Source organism: Solanum dulcamara, chromosome 8 (genome assembly GCF_947179165.1).
Source record: "Solanum dulcamara chromosome 8, daSolDulc1.2, whole genome shotgun sequence".
In the NCBI taxonomy this organism is placed as follows: domain Eukaryota; kingdom Viridiplantae; phylum Streptophyta; class Magnoliopsida; order Solanales; family Solanaceae; genus Solanum; species Solanum dulcamara.
In genome coordinates this window covers 74,065,463-74,081,533 of record NC_077244.1, presented here as the reverse complement: position 1 = coordinate 74,081,533, position 16,071 = coordinate 74,065,463, and the positions used below count along the sequence as shown (strand labels likewise).

General features: G+C 36.7%; 1 pseudogene; it reads right to left on the bottom strand.

The window, feature by feature from the left end:
• Positions 1-1,064: 1,064 nt before the first annotated feature.
• Positions 1,065-11,187, bottom strand: LOC129900169 (uncharacterized; annotated as a pseudogene).
• Positions 11,188-16,071: the final 4,884 nt, after the last annotated feature.

The window sequence follows — 16,071 nt, the reverse complement described above, 5'->3', positions numbered from 1 at the left end:
CAACCAAAATTAGGAATTGTAAAAAAAAAAGAGAGAGATGGCTATTTAATGGTCCTTGAAAATGGGCTCTGAAAAAAATAAATGATGGAAGAGTAAAAGTTGGAGTAACTGCTTACTGGAATAAAGAAGAGGAAGATGATAACTTCATTAATGGGAGTATGTTTACAGAAAGAGAAGAAGAAGAGGGAGAGAAAAATAGAGAGGGAAAAATAGATCTAAATATTTTGAGCTTCACATATCACTGTTACATTGCCTCTCTTACTTACTAATACACATCTACTCATCTATATATATACAAATCACTTGAAAAACACTCACAACTAATAGAAGTGAAGTTTAACCGACCATCTCCTTCATGGATATCATATTGATGTTGCCCTCTTGTTGGGTCTGCCTTAGTGTCTCCATCCATATCTGGGTTCCTAGTCCCTCTATCGCGTGGTTCATCCCTTCCTTGATTATTTGGGCTAGGAAGGCTAGGTGCCGAAGTAGCAGAGAGACTTGTCTCCCTCCGATATTCACCTATAAGGTGATGCAACTGTCTTGCAGAGCTAGCTCCAACCACCACTGGAGAAAGCGGTGCCGTTGTGAGTGTTATCGAAGGGATCTGAGGTTGCTGGGAAAATGGGAAGTTGTTTGCCATTTCTGGGCTGTAGGTTAGGAGTGTTGTTTCCTACAGGAGTTAGAAGTTGCCTTTGTTCATTACTACTAATAGTAAATGAGTGCTTTGTTGATGCGATGGCCATGGTCACTTCAACTGAACCGGAATGATGATTATTTTCCTCAGAGTATGAGAAGCTTTGGTAAGGAGAGAGGTTAGGACGCGCTACCATTGAAGCCTCTTTAGGAGGAGAGAGGGGATGACCCTTCCACTTCATTAATTGGGGATTTCCCCTGGGATTAGACAAATCTATTTTTTTATTGAGTAGATTCAGCAATTAATTCAGCCGGATTGGGATAGGAGCCATTTATTGGGAGTTGGTTGGGAGGGTGAGGGAGTTAATGGTCCGAACCCATTGGTGAATTTTTTTTTTTTTTTTTTAATAGAAGTGAAGTTTAACCGATCATCTCCAGGTGGTGTAGGAGCCATTTATTGGGAGTTTGTAGGGATATTGGGAGACTGAGGGAGTTAATGGTCCGGGCCCATTGGTGAATTTTAGCTCAAGAGGCTCAGTAATGAGACCAAATCCAAAAGGAAACAAAGGATCATAATGTGGATCACCAACATTCATGGGAAGCTTATCAACTGACTTGAACCAAGTGCGCATGAGTTTGCTTGTGAATCCATAGTCATCAAACAGAACATCGGCAACACCTTGGCCTTCACTTGTCTATATTTGCAAGATACTGCTCCATCACAACTGGACGCCCAGAAATGACAACTACCACACACTTCACAACCCCACAGACATTGGATATGGTGCTCAGACCAGGTTCAGCTATTGTAAGGTTTGCACTATCGCCAGACATCTCTGCGTAGGCTGTCTCACCCATGACAACAATGGCATAGGAGAAGTGGTTAGACTTAACAAAGTTTACGTCTTGATTGTCCTGGTAGACCACTTGTGTAGATGGATGGACTGTGTTTTTCACAGCATTTAAAATGGTAGTTCCTGTATTTGTCCATATATATATATGAGAGCTTGTTCAGTCTGATGCTACAAGAAATGATAATTCTAATTTACAATTTTTGACGATCATCGAGCATGATCTCTAAAATAAATTCAAAAGTCGCATTAATCTTTACGTGCACAGCGGATCTGTAGATCATTCTTCAAACAGGGCACAAGTTGCAGCTGTTCTGGAAACCAGAAAGATATGGTCTAAAGTTTATAACACTAGTTCAGGATCAAGAGTAGCGGCTAACTTTGCTAGATAATCCGCCACTTTATTAGCTTCTCTATAACAGTGTGAGAAGGTAATATCTTCTCCATCAATCAAGCCCACAGTTTCATCCACAAAAGTCTTCAAATTCAGGTTGTTGGTCTTCTTCTTCTTCGGCATATTCACTATAATCAAAGCGTTTTTTTATCTCAATTGTGCACAACCTGTGATTGTTGTCTTTGATCCATTGGCCTACATATTGAGCAGCCAGAGCCTCTGCTATATTATGATTTTGGCACTGTCCAGGAATAGTAAAAGCGGAAATAAAATCCCCATTGCAGTCTCTGGCTATCCCCCCAATCCCTGCATTGTCATTATGATCTGTGTATCTCCCATCGGTATTAATATTATTGATACTTCCTTGGTTTGGCATTGTCCAAAGGATCACACTGCTAATTGTATTATCCTCATGACAATACAAGTAGGAATGCAATCAAGAATTGTGAGATCCATAATAGGAGGTTTAAGATTGAAAATATGTTCAAAGTGTTTTACTGCAGACGAACACACAGACCAATGATGAAAGATATCAAATAAAGAATATATAGATTGCATATGATGTGATGGTACTCACTGCGATGCACCGTGCAAAAGTGTAAGGGATTCCTGTGGTTCTTCCCTCAGAGGGTAGTTGCAGCCCCAATCCGCTTCACAAGTTGTAGGTCTCTATTACAAAGTTGAGATAATTCCAAGAATCAGCAAATGAGATGAAAGAACTTCAAGAAAAAGTAGTAAAATAACCAATTAAATTGTTAAATCTCTTATATATCAACAAAATATCTCTTATTTGAGTGTGATCTTTCCAAATTCCCTGAGAATAACACTTACGGCATAATAAATTTTCAGCCAGACTCTTGAAGCCACGCTTCCAATCTCATCCCGATCAGTAAAGATAGATAGGGGATGTCTAAGCATCACCCCCATTTCTGTCAGCAAAATTGATCAAAGGTTTAAAGAAAGATTTCCAACACAGGATCTAATTTCAATTCTCCCCAAGAGTGTGCTGGTTTCAAATACTCATCCTCTCGAAACTACTCCTGATGAGAGACTCGGAAATTTTCTAAATCAACATGTCAGCCCCTCCCCCCACATATATGCAATGTGATCTAAGGAATCCACAGGCATAGAACCAAAATGAGAAAAGAACAAACTTTCAAGCCATATTGTGTCCAAATATTCAAGTCTAGACTATATATCACAATCGCTAATCAATGTATGTTACTTTGAATTTCACATTTGTATAAACATTTCAAAATCTGCGAAGAATGCTGTGGAAATGGCACACTTCCTCCACCACTCAGTACACTCCCGGCCACAATCAGAATATTCACACTTCACTAAAACCATAGAAAAATAGCTTTTCATTCAACCACCACGACAAAGGTAAATCTAAAAGCTTAACAACACCTTGTGCAGCAATTAGTACAAACTTTATATACATATACATTACATCAACTACATCTTAGTTGGCTTTGTGGATTACTAATGCTAACTTTAATGAGAAATGGGTGTTGATCATTTCTGTAAATGTTAACTTTATTGATGTAACGTTTACTTCATACAAACGTACTTATGTAATATATGAACAAAGATGGCTTTGTTTATTCGTCTATTCCATCATGTTTGAAAAATTGGTTTCGAGGAAAGCTTAAATCACTAAAGTTTTCCATATATATACGTATATTTTGTATTTTTGACTTGTTTACTCAAAGGGATAATATACAAGTGCCCTCCTCAACTATAACCGAAATCGCCAGGACACACCTTAACTATACATGATCCTATTACCCACCTGAATTATTTTAAAGTGTAATAAACACACCTGTCACGCTCCGGGAGGGTACCCTAGACGTGGCCGGCACTCAGAAACCATTACTGGCTCCCAAGCGAACCACTTGACTTGATCACACATCCGTTCATTTATTCAATTAGCGGAAGACTTAAAATAAAGAAATAATTAGGTGGACAATCCCAATCAACAATCTAACTCAATAAAGAAAGGCCAGGGGCCAACAAATCGAACTCCAATCTATGTCATTAAATAGTTTGACAAAAACAATTCAAGAAAATAAAATACTCAATCGATTCATCACTATCTAGTGTATGAAGCATCTATCACTACTATCTAATTGGTGCCAATGACAAGTTCATGTCTACCTCAAATTAGAATGAAAAGACTAAACTCAACGCAAGAATAACATAAGTGGTGTCCTCCGAATGTAGGGGAGGACTCACCAATAAGCTGAGTGTGAACAGATCCTAAACGGTGCACCTATGATGATCTCTTAAACCTGTCTCTGCATCATGCAACGATGCAGGTTCAAATGGACGTCAATATTTGGAATGTACGAGTATGTAATATGGAAGAATGAAACATGTGTCAAGATAGAACAATACAGGTTCAAATATATCAAGTCATAAAGATAAGAGAGACTCAATCATGATGTCATAAGTCTAAAGTAAGAACACAGTTTAGACAAAGACCAATCATATACAATCCAATTCAATCCAATCACTTACAATTCGATCCAATCCAATTATATACAATCCAACCCAATCCAATCATATACAATCCAATCCAATCATATATAATCCGATCCAATCCAATCATATACAATCCGATCCAATCATGTACAATCCAATTCAATTCAATCATTTACAATTTGATCACGTACTATCCAATCCAATCCAATTCAATCCAATCATGTACAATCCAATTTAATCTAATTCAATCACATACCCTCCAATCCAATCCAACATATACAATCAACTCAACAACAAAGTCAAAGGACTCAACTCAATAGATATGCAAATTAGAATTTAGCAATGTTTTACAATTCGACTCATCATCTACAATCACAATCAAACCAATCATATCATGCACAATCTACTCAATTTGGGAGTTTCTCTAACCGACAACAATTCCACCACCTATAAATAGGTGATGTACAACGAGCCACGTCATTGACATGTCCTCCCATACTTTGCCAGGGTATGAACGAATCAACCAATTATGGTTCCATCAATCAATCAAGTCTATCATTTCAGGACGATGAAATGGGAAATATCTGACTTTAACGGTCTAATCTCATGGGAAACATCCGACTTTAACGGTCCAATCCCTTCCTACGTTGGCTACATAGTTCATGGGGTTCGAGTATGGACTATACTCTTACTCAATTCGGTGCTCAATTCTCCTCCCAAGACTCAATATGTACATATCTATCAAGCGAGTAAAATATTCAAAATACTCATTTAGTCTCTTAGGACTTAGTTTCAAATCAACTCATTTAGTCTCATTGGACTCTTTTCAAAACTCAATCAACTGGTCTCATTGGATCTTCATTCATATTCAACTCATCTGAATCATAAAACTCTTCTTTTTGAATTTGTTACCATCTCAACTCAATGAATGCAGAAAATACTATATGCATTTAAAACATAATTTTAACTCCTTAACTCAAACTCAAAATAGACATTTTAATGTAAAAATACTCAACTCGTTTATACTCAAAATACTCATGTTCAAAATGATAATTAAGAGATTTCTCAAACTCAACTCATGCTTAAACTCTTTTTAAATCAAAGATGAAAATAATCATTCCTTAAACTCAAAATATTGTATAAATAATTTATGCAAAAATGTTCACAAATCATTTATTTAAAACTCCTTCTCAAACAATCATTTATACTCATATGACTCCAATCAAATTAAATTATGGAAATCACATATCATGTAGTCACATTAGACTCCAATCCATTTCATCTCAAACATCATCATCAACATACCTCTTCATCAATCATTCTGCCTATGTTAAAGATAACCATCATTCACATCATCATCAAATATCTTGCTCCAAAATTTCCATTTATCTCTATATTCAATTTCATTCACACTCATTAACAAAAATACATCATCTCCCTTTGAAAGCAATATTTACATAAAAACTATCAATCTCAACCTCAAGACAAATTATAACATAAAGAAATCTCATCTTGAGTTTATGTGAATGAATACATGAATTCATACTCTCAACAAAACTCAACTCGAGAACACCATCAATACGTATGAATTTATATACAAAAATTTATTGTAGTCAGTATGTAACTACGGTTTGTGAAATAAATAGGAAAGATAATTATTCAAGAATTCAAGTCATGAAAATCATCAATCAATTAATAGTATATAAGAATATTCTAGAGTTTTAGGAAAATTTCAAGAAAATCTTCAAAGAAGGTTCAAGCCTTTCACAATCTTCATACAACACATCTATGGGGCATATGGAAGAACTCAATCCATATTTTAGGTTAGCCTTACATACTTGACTTGAAGAACAAAGAGAGGATTTGATGGCCTTACTTAAAGAACTTGAACTCTAGCCCTCTCCCTCTTCTCTAATCTTTGCTCTCAATGTTCTTGGTGTTTTGGAGAGAAAAACTCCTTAGAAACTGAGATGGGGATGGAATTTTGCCCTAAAATGCGTCCAAGATCATATGTATATTATTAGGTAATTTTCCCAAGATGCCCCTACAAAATCTGAAAAACTGGACAATTTCGTGACAGGTACGAGACGCGTACTTGTCGCTTACCTTTTTGGTCGACAAAAAAAATAAAATCTAGAAAAATTGTCCAAGTTCGTTGCAGGTCCGCAACGTGGACTTGTCGCAGACCTCTCTAGTCAACTATGCATAAATTTTGACTCCGAACTCAGAAAAATGCAATCTTGGTGGAGTTGGAAAGAAGAGTCAAAGACCTTTAATTTGATAGGTTATAGTCCACCCAATTCTTTATATTCTAGGAGATATGGTCGTTTGAAGTTGACCTTTATATGGACTCATCGGAAAACTTAGCCGATAGAAATTCTTTGGAATCGGCCTGGTGTTAGAGATCCCTTATGACCCTAAACCACATCTAATACACTTTAAATACTTAGGAATTAATCCTAACTCATATATACAACTAGAAGTCACCGAGTTCGATCCTACACGCACATGAAGAATGGTTCGAGTCTTGGCGAAAAAAATTGGGGTGTTACAACACCCTTCAGTGCTGAGGTGGCACAAAGAGTTTGTTCACTCTCTTGGAGGCATGTGAGAGACGAAAAAGAAGTATTAAAATCAGATTAATTTGGACACATATCCATTTTCAATCGGACATTTTCATTATTAATTAATAAACATAAGTAGTTAACATTAAAACTTAAGTTAATAACTTTTTAATTAAAATTTCTTTTTTTCATTATGAAATATAGCCCAATTTTATCATTTTTAGAAATATAAATATTTTTTTCACAACATACTTAAATTGCCGGTGATCTTTTTAAAGATATTTCATCAATTTGTATAATATCGGAAGAATTTTTATTTTTTTTATTTTTTACTCAAACATTTAACATGAAATTCGATTTTTTTTTGCATATTAGAGATTTAGTTTAGGCAATATATGGTGAACACAATTTAAATTAAATTCTTTTTTTTTAAAAATAATTTTTATTTATCCTCCCATTCATCAATTATCTACGTCATATCCCAACCTACCCCCACCACTCCTAGCCCCACCCTCGCCCTAGCCCTCACCTCCAACCCACTCCAGTTTCGGTTCGATTCTCCAATATAGTGACACCTTGCCTCCTTTTCTTCTTTTTCCAATTCAATTGGCCAGTTACTTCAATTGGATTTTTTGATTTTTTTTGATCAGCCGATTTAGTGATGTGGCGCTGACATAAGGATGATGTGGAGGCGAGTGTAGAACATCTCCTTTCATGTGAGTAATTATATAGGTTTTAGGGTGTGTTTATTACACTTTAAAATAATTCAGGAGAGGTAATAGGACCCACGTATATGTGACACCTCAAAATTTCTACACTAAGATTCGGACTGTTCTTCGTATGCGTATAGACTTGAACTCGAAGGCTTCAAATTGTATATATGATCTATGATTGATTCATAAGTATTTAAAGTATATTATATGTGATTTAGGGTCATAAGGGATCCCAAAAATCAAGCCAAATCCAAAGAATTCCTCTCGGCTATACTATTAATCAATTTAACTTCTATACATTGTCATGTAAAAGAATTGTCATATTATCAGGTCCAACAATTAATCTCCCACGAAAAAATGGAATTAGTAAAACCTGAAAAGGCATGTTTCTGCTATCTAGCGAAATAGCAGATTCCTTACCAAAAGAGGGCCCAAAAATGTCACTTGTGGTGAAGTGGAAGCTATAGGACATGAGAAGACATACCAACTATTAAATCATTGCCTGCGACGCCCTGCCAATGTATTGTCCAGCCTCCACATTGGTAACCCAAATTGTCAGCATGAGTTCCAGCTACAAGTATCTTTGGTGCTTTCTTTTGAATGGGAAGTAATGGCCGACTAGTGCTCTTGCCATTCTTCAAAAGGACAAGTGATTTCCTTACTGCTTCCCTTGCCAACTCTCGATGCTCCTGCAGAGAGGCGTTGAAGCATCATAGATCACACGTAACATACTTGGATCCCAAGAATTGAAACAGTTTCTGAATATCAAAGTTACCTGGCTACCAAGTTGGTTTACCAAGCTTAGGTCAGCCAGTGGGTTCTCAAAGAGACCCATGGTAAACTTAACTCTCAATATCCGCTTTACAGCATTCTTCTCATGGGAATGATATTATCTTTCACTAGGCGAGTCGGATTACCAATAAAATCTTCATACTTCACTGGAATCATAACCTGCAGCATAGATGAAACAATCATATAGAGTAACTAAAACTATCATGTTGATAAAAATGATTCGAGATCAAACATAACAAACCAACCATGTCAATTCCTGCTAAAATTCAGCTTGAACTGAATAAGTGTAATTAGCATGAGGTGGGCTTGTAATCCGGTCAATGCCTTCCGAATCAGAAATGATGAAACCCTGAAAAAGATGCAAGGCCAAAATAGGTGTTATACGTGGATATATCCTTACTTGACCTTAACTTACTGATTCTGAATGAGTCGAGCTAATCATTATTACCCTGAAGTTGAGCTGGTTCTTTAGGTAGCCAGTGACAAGTTTTCGGTTAGCGTGCATCTTTTCCCCATTCAAGATCGAGTAAGACACCATCACCGTTGAAACACCCTTTATGATGGAATCATTATATGCAGGCATGTGGATGCCATGTAATGTAGTTGAGTTTATTACAGTGTTATTTTCATCGATTCTCCTCAGTGTGCCTCCATCTCCCACATAATGCTTGGCGCAGGCTGCTACCTTTGACCTTAACCAGTTGAAACTGCAATCAAGCAAATGTTCCACAACAAAGGACGACAGATATATTAAAAAAAAGGCAACCACAAGGGTCTATTGTACGCAGCCTTACATTGCATTTCTGCCAGAGGCTGTTTCCAAGGCTTGTACCTTGACCTCCTGGTCACATGGCAGCAATTTTACCAGTTACTCAAATAGAAACATGTTTAGAATTATTCTAGTACCAAAAAACATTATCTTGAAAAATACTTTAACTCACTTTAACATAACTTAACAATACTTAAACCGTTCAATTATTTTTGATACAAAGATAAAGGTCACTGTCATGATAATTACTGTATATACTTGACCATGATAGGACCAGTTATATGTTGTGGCCAACAAGTATTGGTCAATAGCATTGATTCTTAGATCATCAAATCCAAACTTGCCCAGTATGACAGAAAATTCCATGTGAAGTGAATAAATGACAGATTGATACTAATAAAGATCACTAAGTCCCACCAGTCTTGTTGCCTTCTCATAAAAAAATTTATGCTTATTAAGGAGTTTGTAACATAATCATCATTTGTTGTTTTGTTTTTGTTTTCTGATGAAGTGATCTTCATTTTCATTTCTAAGCATGCAACTGGTGTAAATCACTAATAGGAATAGGAAAGTAGTTGATGTGAAAATTGATAAAGATTCATACTTTCCTCCAACAAAGGGAACACCCTTGCTAAAATTAGCTGGCACATCTCCTTGTAAACCAGGAATTATCTCTGTCATGGCTCGCACAATTTTGACATCTTCACTGTAGCTTTCATAACAACGGCCCCACCTAGGATCTCTGCAAACCTACCATAACACAGTGATTCAGATAACAAAGAAATTGAAATGCAACTTTACCAAAAAGTTCATTCAAATAATATCATATCAACTTACTGCAATGCAGGGAGCAAAAGCATATGGGATTCCTGTGGCTCTAACTTCAAGTGCAGTTGCAGCACCAATCCGTTTGACAAGAGCAGGGTCCCTGCATTAGAGTTACAAATTTTTAACTCAAATAGGTGAAATACAAGCATCAGGAGATTCACGAAGCATTAGGAGAAGTTGAAAATAAATAGCCGGATTATTTTCTTTTTGGAACATAATTGACCTCCTGAGGATCATTTCTTGATCTTAAGGTATCAAATGATTGACAAATGTGAAAACTACCTATCATGCATCTTTATTAATCAAATTTAGAAGATGAGCTCTCACTACATTCTAAAAGCACACAAAATTAGTACTTTCCGATAGTCAGAACAAAAATCAGATGCATAATTTATATACTTGCCTGGTGACACCAAGCCCAATATTGTGAGGAAAGATAGTAGCATTATAGACATTGTTGTGTCCATGAATTGCATCAATCCCATAAATCATTGGAATACCAAGGCGGGTCGAAAGAGCATCCTTTTGAATCTTGTTTACCTTATTCACCCAATCCTCAGCAGAAGCCTTAGGTGCAGCGACATGCACTGGAACATTTAACACACTCCCTGCCAGAAGAATTTTTATAAAAGATGAATTCCAATATGCACTACAGTAAAAGATAGAACAATCCCCTTTTTCTTTTTTCCATAATATGCATATGTTATTACAAAAAAAAGATCCTCCATTTTCACGATAAAGCACCCTGATTTAGAATCACTTTTCTGTAAGCTGAATGAGATAACCTATGTAGTCAAATATACACCTAAAAACGTGATATTTCTAACAACAAATGAGCAAAGTTCTGGAATGTCTGGTGAACATACGAGCATGTTTTTAAGACTGGTCATGTCAATCTAGAGATAAAATGAACTACACTATGCAGGATAACAATGGATAAAGAAAGTAGGCTTCCCCCTTTCCCATGTTCTCTTTAAATATCTTTTTTCCCCCTCAAAATAGGATTAAAAAGATAAAATCTTTTGGTATAACAAAGGCGATTCCCAGTACATGAAGTATCTCGCGTTCACGTAGAGTTTTGGGTAGGGAAGCACCCTAAGGGAGTGTGACGTAGGTGTCCTACCCTGAAACAAGCATAAGTTGCTGAATCCATGTCTTGTGCATCCGGAGTTCACGCACGATCTGGAGAGTGGCCGCACCCAAGGGGGTATGGTGAAGGCAACCTACCTTGAGACAAGCCGTGACTTAATTTACGATTCGAACCATGTGACGTACGTCAGACATAAACAACTTTAGTATTTCTATTCACAGTTCAAACCACGTGACGTATTTCACACATAAATAACTTTATTCTTGCTCCAAGGCTCCATTCATTTAAACGCCAATGTTATTACAAAAGATTCTATCATCCTAGGATCAATCACTTTGATTTAGATCAGTTTTCTGTAATTTGTATGACATTTATAATAAGCAGCTATACTCAATGTAATCCCACAAGCGGGGTATGGAGAGGTTAGGATGAACCAGTGTTATCAAAAGCAAAAAGCGCAAAAAAACTCTAAGGACTGTTGGGGATTAAAGCGCAAAGCGCAGATAAAGCGTGGACTTTAACAAAAAAAGGCGCAAGGGGAGAAAAAATACAAATATATATGTTAGTCCAAGACTAATAATTTATAAGCATGAATGACAAATTTATAAACAAAGAAATTGAAAAACAATTATGATAAAGTGAAATATCAATTGTTTAGTGGTGTCGACTCTTCAAAAGAGGTTCATTGGCGAGGAAAGTATGCCTTAGAACCTTGATGACGACACTGAAGAGCACGTTAAGCGAGGTGAAGCAGTCAACACGTTTTGAGCCTCACTTTAGCGCTTCTTGACGATCAAGTAAAGGAGGTCCACATCATCCTGAGCCTCACTTTAGCGCTTGGAACAGTGAACTAGATCTGGTCCAAGACGAACTGCAGTAGGAGATTTATTAAAACCATAGAATTCGGAAGTGGGATGAATGCAAATCTTACTCGTACTTTTATTGGGTTGAGAGGTTGTTTCCTATTATAAACATCACTATAAACACATAAAGAATGACTTTTTCAAAACATACCAATGAAATATTGCTTCATAACATTAGCTGAGGCTAATCTTTCATCAGTCTGAGACATCTGACCAATCTTTTCCTCAAGAGTCATCCTTTTCATCAAGTCCTTAATTCTTGTAACCATTGGCTGTTTTGGGTCTTTGTATTTTAGGTACTCCGCTTCCGCAATCACTGCCCATAGGCAGAACAACACAAAACCCTTCATGGATATTGAAAATCTTCCCATTCTTTTTGTGCCTTCTTCTTGGACAATCTGGTAAAACTCACAAAAGAATAGCACACATTGAAGAGCATTACAAAAAAAAATGTGAACAAACAAGAAACAAGTTTGTTGAGAAGTATGAAAAAAGAAACAGCTATAAACAAGAAATGGATAACTTACTTGTTGAGCTTCTACTTTGAAACAAGCAATTTTGTTGAGAATAAGCTGGAGTTGGTCAGAATATATACACATTACACACACCATGCACATTGAGTGACAGGGTACTTGGTAGAGGCGAGTAAGGATTTCAATCTTATGATTTTTTTTGTTTTCCCACTCGGTTTTCGTTACCCGTATTGGACCTGACTATTTTGGTTCGCATCGCGTAGGGCCCCATTCGTGGGAAGCGCTTCCTACCAAGAATTTTTCCTTACCCAGACTCGAACCCGAGACCTCTAGTTAAGGGAGGAGCAACCAATTTTATGGGTTTTGAAATTACTACTTTAAGTGTTAATAACTAGGTGCTAAATTTAATATTGAAAAAAAAGCATGATATACTCCTAAACTTTATAATTTAAAACTGATATACTCCTCATTCAAAAGTGGTTCACATATATCCTTTATTATTATAAAAGTGGCTCATATATACTCCTTGTATGCGACTAAGTTTCGTTCCTGAAAAAAAGTAATCAAGAAAGAAAAATAGCAACAAATATTGATATTTATATCAAGAATTTATGTGAAGGTTACAATCTTTATAAAATCTAATGAAAAAACGTAATCCTCTAATATTTCTCCCCAAGATTGTCAACTCAAGAGTTTTGCTTTGTTCTTGAATCGATGGAATACTTGTTGGAACTTTACTACGAATGCGGAGCCAAGCTTTGATCACAATCACATAGGTATGGAAATTTTCTCACAACTTAGAGACGAAGACTTCTGTATGAGGAAGACTTGGGACCACCACTGAAGAGTAGAGCTTTTTTATGTATTTCTTCTTGTTCTTCATCTGTCTTTCTTTCTAGTCTTATGAAGACCCCTATAGGTGTGTGCTAGGGTTTGTTGGTTTATTTTGGACTTCAAGAAATTTTACAGGACCTTGGATTAGAAGAGTATGAGTTGGGTTCGTCTTGTCAACTTCGCTGACTGGTCCAAATATAATTTGAACTTCATTTAAGTCATATAATTTAACATAAATATTGATCCAACTTTATTATCCAATAATTTGACTTGGTCAATATATCATGAATTTAAGGATTAATCAAAAACCTAATATGGATTTATCTATAAAATTTCACTGTCTAAAAATGCCCCCTGCTTTGAGCCTTGTTGGGGTTGCTCGACTTGTCGAATCTTCAAAGACAAGGTTTGAAGTATTGTGAAGTAGATATTTTTTTTCATAGGAATCTTTTCAAACCTTTCCATAATTGAGTCCAAGGCAAATTTTCCATAATTTTTTTCAATAGAAACTTACCATAATTTGGTTCCAACTATAGTTTTTCCATAGTTTGTAGGAATAAAAAAAAATTCAAAACTTTCTATATTTAACTCCAAAGAAATATTCCATAATTTGATTCCCATGAAATTTTCCATAACTTAATTCCTATGGAATTGAGGGCTTTGTTGATGCGACGACTACGGTCACTTCAACTGAACCAACGTGATGATTATTTTCCTCAGAGTATGAGAAGCTTTGATAGGGAGAGGGGTTAGGACGCGCTACCATTAAAGCCTCTTTGGGAGGAGAGAGAGGGGATGACCCTTCCACTTCATTAATTGGGGATTTCCCCCGAGATTTGTCAAATCCATATTTTTATTGAGTAGATTCAGTAATTAATTAGCTGGATTGGGATAGCAACCATTTATTGAGAGTTAGTTGGGATGTTGGGAGGGTAAATGAGTAAATGACCCGGGACCATTGGTGATTTTTTTTTAAAAATAGAAGTTAAGTTTTACCGGCCATCTCCAAGTGGTATAGGAGATGAGTAGGAGTCATTAATTGGGAGTTGGTTGGGATGTTGGGAGGGTGTGGGAGTTAATGGTACGGGCCCATTGGTGAATTTTCTTTTTTCTTTTTTTCTTTTTTTAATAGAACTGAAGTTTAACCGGCCATCTCCTGCACGGACATCATATTGATGTTGCTCGCTTGTTGGGTCTGCCTTAGTGTCTTCATCCATATCTGGGTTCCTAATCCTTCTATCGCATGGTTTATCCCTTCCTTGATTATTTGGGATAAGAAGGTTGGGTGCCGAAGTAGTAGAGAGACTTGTCTCCCTCCGATATTCACCTGTAAGGTGATGCATCTATCTTGCAGTACTAGCTCCAACCAAGACTTGGGGAAGTTGTTTGGAGGAAGCAGTGCCGTTGTTAGTGTTACTGGAGGGATCTATAGTTTCTGGGAAGATGGGAAGTTGTTCCCAATTTCTAGGCATTAGGTTAGAAGTATTGTTTCCTACAGGAATTAGAAGTTGCCTCTGTTCATTACTACAAATAGTAATTGAGGGATTTGGTGATGCGAAGACCATGGTCACTTCAACGGAACCGACGTGATGATTATTTTCCTCAGAGTATGAGAAGCTTTGGTAGGGAGAGGGGTTAGGACGCGCTACCATTGAAGACTCTTTGGGAGGAGAGAGAGGGGATGACCCTTCCACTTCATTAATTGGGGATTTCCCCCGAGATTTGTCAAATCCATATTTTTGTTAAGTAGATTCAGTAATTAATCAGCCGGATTGGGATAGCAGCCATTTATTGAGAGTTAGTTGGGATGTTGGGAGGGTGAATGAGTAAATGACCCGGGACCATTGGTGATTTTTTTTTTCATTTTTTAAATAGAAGTTAAGTTTAACCGGCCATCTCCAAGTGGTATAGGAGATGAGTAGGAGTCATTAATTGGGAGTTGGTTGAGATGTTGGGAGGGTGTGGGAGTTAATGGTATGGGCCCATTGGTGAATTTTCTTTTTTCTTTTTTTCATTTTTTTAATAGAACTGAAGTTTGACCGGCCATCTCCTGCATGGACATCATATTGATGTTGCTCGCATGTTGGGTCTGCCTTAGTGTCTTCATCCATATCTGGGTTCCTAATCCTTCTATCGCGTGGTCTATCCCTTCCTTGATTATTTGGGATAAGAAGGTTGGGTGCCGAAGTAGTAGAGAGACTTGTCTCCCTCCGATATTCACCTGTAAGGTGATGCATCTATCTTGCAGTACTAGCTCCAACCAAGACTTGGAGAAGTTGTGTAGTGACCCTGAAGTTTATTTTTGACATTTTGATAAAATTATCATTTTACCCTTCCCATTAGTTTCCCTAAGTCACTTTACATTGGGTGTAAAAGTTAGTTTTTGGGAAATCTTATGAATAAATGAGATTTTGCTTGAGAAATGTGTTGTAAAGGCTTAAGTAGTCAAAATTTGAGTTTCGAAGTCACTTGGAGTTTCGAGTCTCAGAATAAAATTCCCTCGATTCCATCAGCTCTAGAATTTGGAAATTGGTCTAAGAGATTTGTCGGAATCAGATTTGGAGTTAAAACGTGGAATTTAGGTCCAAAGTTGGAAATTGAGTTAAAGTTTGATCCAAGTTTGACTTTGGTCAACATTTGAGGTTCAAGTGCTCAGATTGGATTTTTGATTGTTCCAATGGTTTTGGGATGTGATTCTTACGCTAGAAATGGCTTCGTTATAATTTTTAGAGGTCCTGAGGGTATTTTAAGTGTCGAAACTAGTTTAATTTCTACTT